Source organism: Marmota marmota, unplaced genomic scaffold (genome assembly GCF_001458135.2).
Source record: "Marmota marmota marmota unplaced genomic scaffold, marMar, whole genome shotgun sequence".
NCBI lineage: Eukaryota > Metazoa > Chordata > Mammalia > Rodentia > Sciuridae > Marmota > Marmota marmota.
Window position 1 is genome coordinate 6686728 of NW_026000229.1, and position 6450 is coordinate 6693177.

The 6450-nt window shown below is 39.5% G+C and overlaps 1 protein-coding gene across 3 annotated transcripts in view; it reads right to left on the reverse strand.

The window, feature by feature from the left end:
* Positions 1-6429, reverse strand: part of Peak1 (pseudopodium enriched atypical kinase 1) — a 262298-nt gene extending 255869 nt beyond the window's left edge. For all 3 annotated transcript variants that reach the window (XM_048793226.1, XM_048793222.1, XM_048793220.1), the window contains exon 1: positions 6161-6429. The gene's annotated coding sequence lies outside the window, so the exon portion shown is untranslated. The remainder of the gene's footprint in view (positions 1-6160) is intronic.
* Between the last annotated feature and the right edge of the window lie 21 nt (positions 6430-6450).

Below are 6450 nucleotides of genomic sequence, written 5' to 3' on the forward strand. Positions count from 1 at the left end.
AAAAAAAAAAAAAAAAAAAAAAAACAGACCCGCCAAACATAATGGCACATGCCTTGAATCCCAGAGACTTTGGGAGGCCGAAGCAGGAGGATTGCAAATTCCAGGACAGACATGACAATTTAGCAAGATCCTCTTTCAAAATTGAAAAAAAAAAAAGAAAGAAAGAAAAGGCCAGTAATGTGGATCATCATAGAATGCCTCTGGATTTGATCTCTATTAAAAAAAAAAAAATGGAGGAGGGGGAGAAGGAGGGAGAGAGGAAGAGAAGGAAGGGGAGGAAGAGGAGGAAAAAGGAAGAAGAGAAAGAGAAGGAGGATAAGAAAGAATGAAGAAAGAGGGGGAAGAGGAAGAGGAGGAGAAGTAGGAGGAGGGCAACAGTGGTGGCATCACACTGAAAGAGAAAAGATATCCTGGTTTAGGTAATGGAATGGGAAAGGGACATGAAGTAAAAAAACTAGTGAAATACAATTAAAAGTCTGAAATTTGCTTGAAGAATTGTTCTTAGCATAATAAATTTGCTGTGATTACAAATGTCAACATTAAAGGAAACGGATTCAATCTCTATTACAAAAAAAAAAAAAAAATGGAGAAGGGGGAGGGTGAAAGGTATATGGCAGTAGTTCCTGAGAGCAATTTTGCCTCCCCAATGTCTGGATATAGTTCTAACTGTCACAACTGGGGAGATGACACTGGCATCTAGTGAAAAGAATCCAGGAATGCTGCTTAACTCCTATAATACATGGACAAGCCCCAAAACAAAGGATTATCTGATCGAAAATTTCAATAGTGCTGAGGCTGAGAAACACTGATATAGGTATTATGGATTGAACCTAGGATCTCCTGTGCCAGGCAAGTGCTCTTCCACTTAGGCGCTGCCATACCACTGCTTTTTTTTTTTTTTTTTTTGAAACAGGGTTCTCACTAAGCAACACAGACTAGTCTCAAACTTGTAATCCTTACGCCTCAGCCTCCCAAGTAACCAGAATTGCAGGCATATATACCACTGTGCCCAGCTCAAAAACAAAGTTTTTTAAAGCATAAATCTAATCATCTCATTCCTCTGCTCAAAACCCTGTAATGGTTCCCATCTCACAAAGTAAAAACTCGAGTCCTTGCAATGGCCAACAGGCACTATGCAATCTGGATCCCGTTATTTTTCAGACCTTATCTTGTTCTACTCTTCTCCTATTCATACCAGTCCTGGCACACTGACCTCCTAAAACTGGGGATGCAGCGAGCATGCTTCTGCTTCAGGGCCTATGCAAAAGGTTGCTTCTAGGTAGTGTGATCCCTTATCTCCTTCAAGTTTTTGTGCTCTTCAAGTCCTTCCCAGACATCATCCTTATAAATACACATACTCCTTGGCATTCCTGTCCCCCTTTGCTTGCTTCATTTTTCTCTACAGCACTATCACCTTCTCATATCCTATAAGAGTAACATATGTTTGTCTCTTTGGTTCACTATTGTAACCTCTGAAAGTAGAACAACACCTGGCACATACTTGATATTCAACAAACATTTGCTAAAAATCATAAATTATATTTAAACATTTGTTAAAAATTATAAATTATATCAGAAATTATAAATTATATGTCAGTATCTTTCTACTACTTGTCATCATTACCATATTTCTATTTTATCTTACTTGAGAAGGCTATGATTTGGAGAAAAAAGATAGGCTTTGGATCCCTGGTTTCATCACTTGATTGTGTGTGTGTGTGTGTGTGTGTGTGTGTGTGTATGTGTATGTGTATATGATGTTATTTAACCTCTCTAATCCACAGTTTCTCCATCTAAAAGGGAATGACAAAGGGGAGAATATAAGGATAACAGTTAGCATTAGGATTAGAAATAAGGTATTCAAGGGTATAATATATAACAGGTACTCCATAACTAGGAGCTATTATTATTATTCCTCCTCACTAGCTCTTCAGTTTCACACTGGCCTCCAGTCTTTCATATCCTTCATTTTCTTCCAATCAGATCACCCTTTCTAGCTATTCTGCTCATGACCCAATTGGATTCCAGTTCTTTCATTAGAGTCAGAATCCTAAATATTATTAATTCTCCCTCAGGTATCTCTACCAAACAGACATCTGCAAAGCACTGTATACCAGCCTGGGGTCTGGAATTGACCATCAAGGTTTGAAACCCAGAGATTCAATTCGCAAACAAGGACAGTAACAATATAGAATTCTTGTTAGTATTAAATAGCTTCTTCAGGTATAGTTCTTCAAAGCTTCTTCAGTTTTCTAGTCATGTGTCTATCTGCCTCTCTACTCCCCACCCCAAACTCACTGCTTCCTGAAAAGTAAGATTACCTCCCACTCAAGGTCAATTTCTCTACCCATGCCCTAGATCTCATCCCCTCCTACTGCTTCCAAATCACTGCCATCAATCACTATCCACCCCTCATCACTCACTCACACACACATATATATACATTCATCATTCTCATTCATTTTCTCCCAGGTGTGCACTGTCCCTCTCTTGCTCTCTTCCTCCCTCCTTCCTTCAATTTCTCCTCTCCTTTGGTTCCTTGCAGCCATGTGCATGCATGCCCAAGATGCTCTTACTTTAAATTTTAAAAGAAACAAAATGAATAAATCAAACTTCCCTAAAGCCCCCGCATCTCCCTCTCTTCTTACACTTCCCTTTGGAGTCCTTTGTTGAAAACACTGTATCCCTCTCAATTAGCTACACTTTCAGCTGTCATTCACTCTTCAACCTCCTCAATGCCATTACAATGTAGCTAACTGCTCCAGCTGAAGTTACATTAAGACATCTTAATCTCCAAGTCTCAGAGGCTTTATTCAGTCTTTATCTTACTTGTCCTTTTCAGAGGAGGATAGAGTGTTGACCAGTCTTAGTCCTTGAAATATTCTCCTCCCTCAGCTTCTGACAAATCCCTGTTTCCTTTTTTCATCTTTGGTCTGTCTGGCATAGATGGTTGGCTTCTTTTCAGTTGCTGGTCCCATCTACCTAGCAGTTCACAACGTAATTGTGGGAATCATCTGAAATCTTCTCTTTCTCAATTCTATAATCTGATTAATCATCCTATCTCATTGATAATACTTCCTGAATCTCTCATCTATCCCCCCCACCCCCGACACACATCCCTCATCATCTCTCAGCTTTCTAACTGGTCTCCTAGTTTTGCCCCTCTCTAATCTAGCTTTCACTTCTATGCCAAAATGACAAGTGTAAAACACAAATCTCATTGTTTCACAGCATGTCTTTTCTTTTTCTTCTTCCTTTTCTTTTTCTTTCTTTTTTTTTTTAACTAAATCCTCAGAGCCTTCAAGGTGAAGTTAAAATACTCAAACCTTATTCCCAAACAGTGATTGGCATATTACTTCATTTGCCCCATTCTAAAGGTGTACTTTTCACATGCATACATGAATATAGCTAATACAAACTGAAATGTGTTGTAAGCATAAAACACAAACCAGATTCTGAAGATGTAGTATGAAAAAGGGAATGCCAAATATGTCTTTATCACTGTTCCATTTTGATTATATGTTGAAATTACAATGTTTTGATATATCAAGTTAAATTATATTGTAAAAATTCATTTTAACCTTTTAAAATCTGGTTACTAGGGGCGGGGTTGTGGCTCAGTGGTACAGCACTTGCCTAGCATGCATGAGGCACTGGGTTCGATCCCCAGCACCACATAAAAATAAAAACAAATAAAATAAAGGTATTATGTCCATCTAAAACTAAAATAATAATAATAATAAAATATGGTTACTAGAAATTTGAAGATTATATATGTGACATATTTGTGGCCTGTATTTCAAAAATGACAACACTGGTGTACAATGTATTTTCCCTCTTTCTGAACCTAATTAATTTATACATTATTCAAGATCGGCTCAGATAACCCTCTAAATTTCAGGACATCCTCTGGCCACCAAGAATCCAAGTCTGTCAGCTACTCTCCTCCATGCTTCTATTCGTGAGAACCTATATAAAACATACCAAAATGTAATTATTGGTTATCAGCTATCTTCTCCTCCCAAACTCTAAACTCCTTGCAGATGAAATAAATAAATAAATAACACTGTACGGATATTCGGGTTCTACCACCATGCCTTGAACTTAAAAGGCACTCAAACATTTGTCAGAAAATGAGAACTACATATTCCTAACCTGGGAGTTAACAGAATTTCTAGTTCTCCAAGGAAAACCAACCAGCAGGGAAGGAGTCTAAAACTTACCAGGAGATCTAGTAATAAAAGGACTGGGGCATGGGGTGTAAGAAGTAGGAATCCTACTAAAGAAATCAGCAAATGACAAAGCTCATCACACACACCTGCCTCTTACAGTGAAACTAGGAATTTGCAACAGTGATATAGAGCCTTGAACCCACAGTCAGCATGCCAGGGGCTACAGTTTGATTCCTAAATTGTTTAGCAACCCATCCAACAAAAGACTATGATTTGGCAGGTTTCAACACAAACAGCTAGAGCCCAACACCTGTTCCATTTAAACAGCACATCATTACAGTTAAAAACAACAAATCTCTCTCATGAAGCAAATGCTAATCTCATGATGCTTCACCAAGGAGCAATTTAGAAGAGTTATATTATATGAAATGTGCCAAAGCATGAATTTATGGCTGATGCTTATTTGGCAAATATGGTTGGCACTGCTAGATGTTGAAAAGCATGTATGCAAATAAGCAAATAAAAGTTTTTAAGCTCTTAGACTTAAATATTTACATTACCATAAATGTACAAAGATAAATGTTTATATGACTACACATATAATGCATTTCAGGAACACACTTTTTAATGTGATTGTTAGGAAACAGTTATGAAGTGGTATTATTTCTTTATGGGCCTCAGGCTAGGCTCTTAAAAAATGAATTCTGACAGAATGTTAATGGGGTACAAACATAATCCTGGAAATTTCTCTGCACTATCACTGGGCAAAATAAATAGTAATAGTATCATAATAGTTCAAAGCAATCTTATCTTTTCCTTTCACCAAAACACTTCTCTTCCAACCCTGGAAACCAGCCAAACATAAATGTTAGCCCCTAAATGGGGAGTTGGGAGGAGGAAGACCATGCATCAAAAAGCTTTAAAGAAAATAATCTGACATTTCTCCCCCACCATTTTATAGTCATGTTAATCTCCAAAACAAAGACATGATAAAATATTTTCTCCTCTTCCCCTTTGACATCTATGGGAAGGGGATGTTTGTTTTTTCACATAGTTTGTGAATTGGTCATAGCCAAAACTAACTAGCAATGGTATGAGTTCTCTTTCCATTATTAACTGTTAATCTCTGTGCTGAAGCTATTAACTTCCATCTTTGAAGCCAAAAGAAAATGTACCATACCTGCCGTTATAGTTTACTAAATGAGCCACCAAAGAGAAGAATTGCCAAGCACTTTGGCAAGTAATTAGGGTAGTCAGTGAAGTGAGCAATCTAGAAATGCTCTGAGATTAAAGTAGAAGCCATCATGAAATGAGTATCCAAGATTGCTCTTGGAAAGTTTTACCCTTGTGGATAATTGACATTTATTGGGGTGGGGGGGAGAAGAATGCTGTGGCTGAACAAAAATCTGTAGGTAGGCCCCAAAACAGAATCCTCAAAGCAATACCAATTCAGGTGAAAAGCTGTTCACGTACATCACCCAACGACCTAAAAATAGACTTTTATGTAAGCCTCCGAGTATTTAATTCAACATATAATCTTGCCACATTCAATAAAGGCAGAAGAAAAATCTATGCAGTTTTCTATAGTAAGGCCAATAAACATGAAATCATAGTTTTCCTCTAACTCATCACTATCCTTTCAACGCCAGTCTTCCAATAACTTCATTCCACAGCTCTGTTTCCTAAACTTGGTTCTCCCAAAACAAGGATTGCAGAAGTAACATTTAAAGGAAGGGAGCCTCTCTCTCCTGTTGCTGTCAGCAGTCTTTAGTCAAAGGAGGCAAAGAAGGGAAAAAACAAAATCAAGCACTCGGACCGATGGTGCACAGGATAGGGAAAGGGAAGCGGGATGGACGCGGTTCAGACAGCAAGTCCTCTTTTAAGGAGAAAAGTTGCATGAACCAATGAGCCGAAGGGCAAAGAAGAAACAAACTGACCAACCGAACCACTGAACCCTCTCTCAGCAAGCCTTCATGAAAGGGGCTCACCAGCTACAGCGTGAAGCGAGCAGACAGAAAGCCACCAGGTCCTGACGCTGCTGGCGAGGCTAAGCCGGATCCTCCCGGGTTTGGGAGCGGGATGATGGTGTAAACTTCGCAGGAGCGAGAGAAGCTCTTCCTGCCCCAGCCTCACCGAGTCCAGCTCCTCCAGGCTTCACTTTCCCCAGCAGCTTCCCAGCCGCGCCCGGGGGCGTCCGTCACCAGGTCCCAACTTTCCCTCCTCTGGGGGGCGCCGCGCTACCGGGGCCGCCGCCGCCACAGCTAAGGGAGGGGGCTGG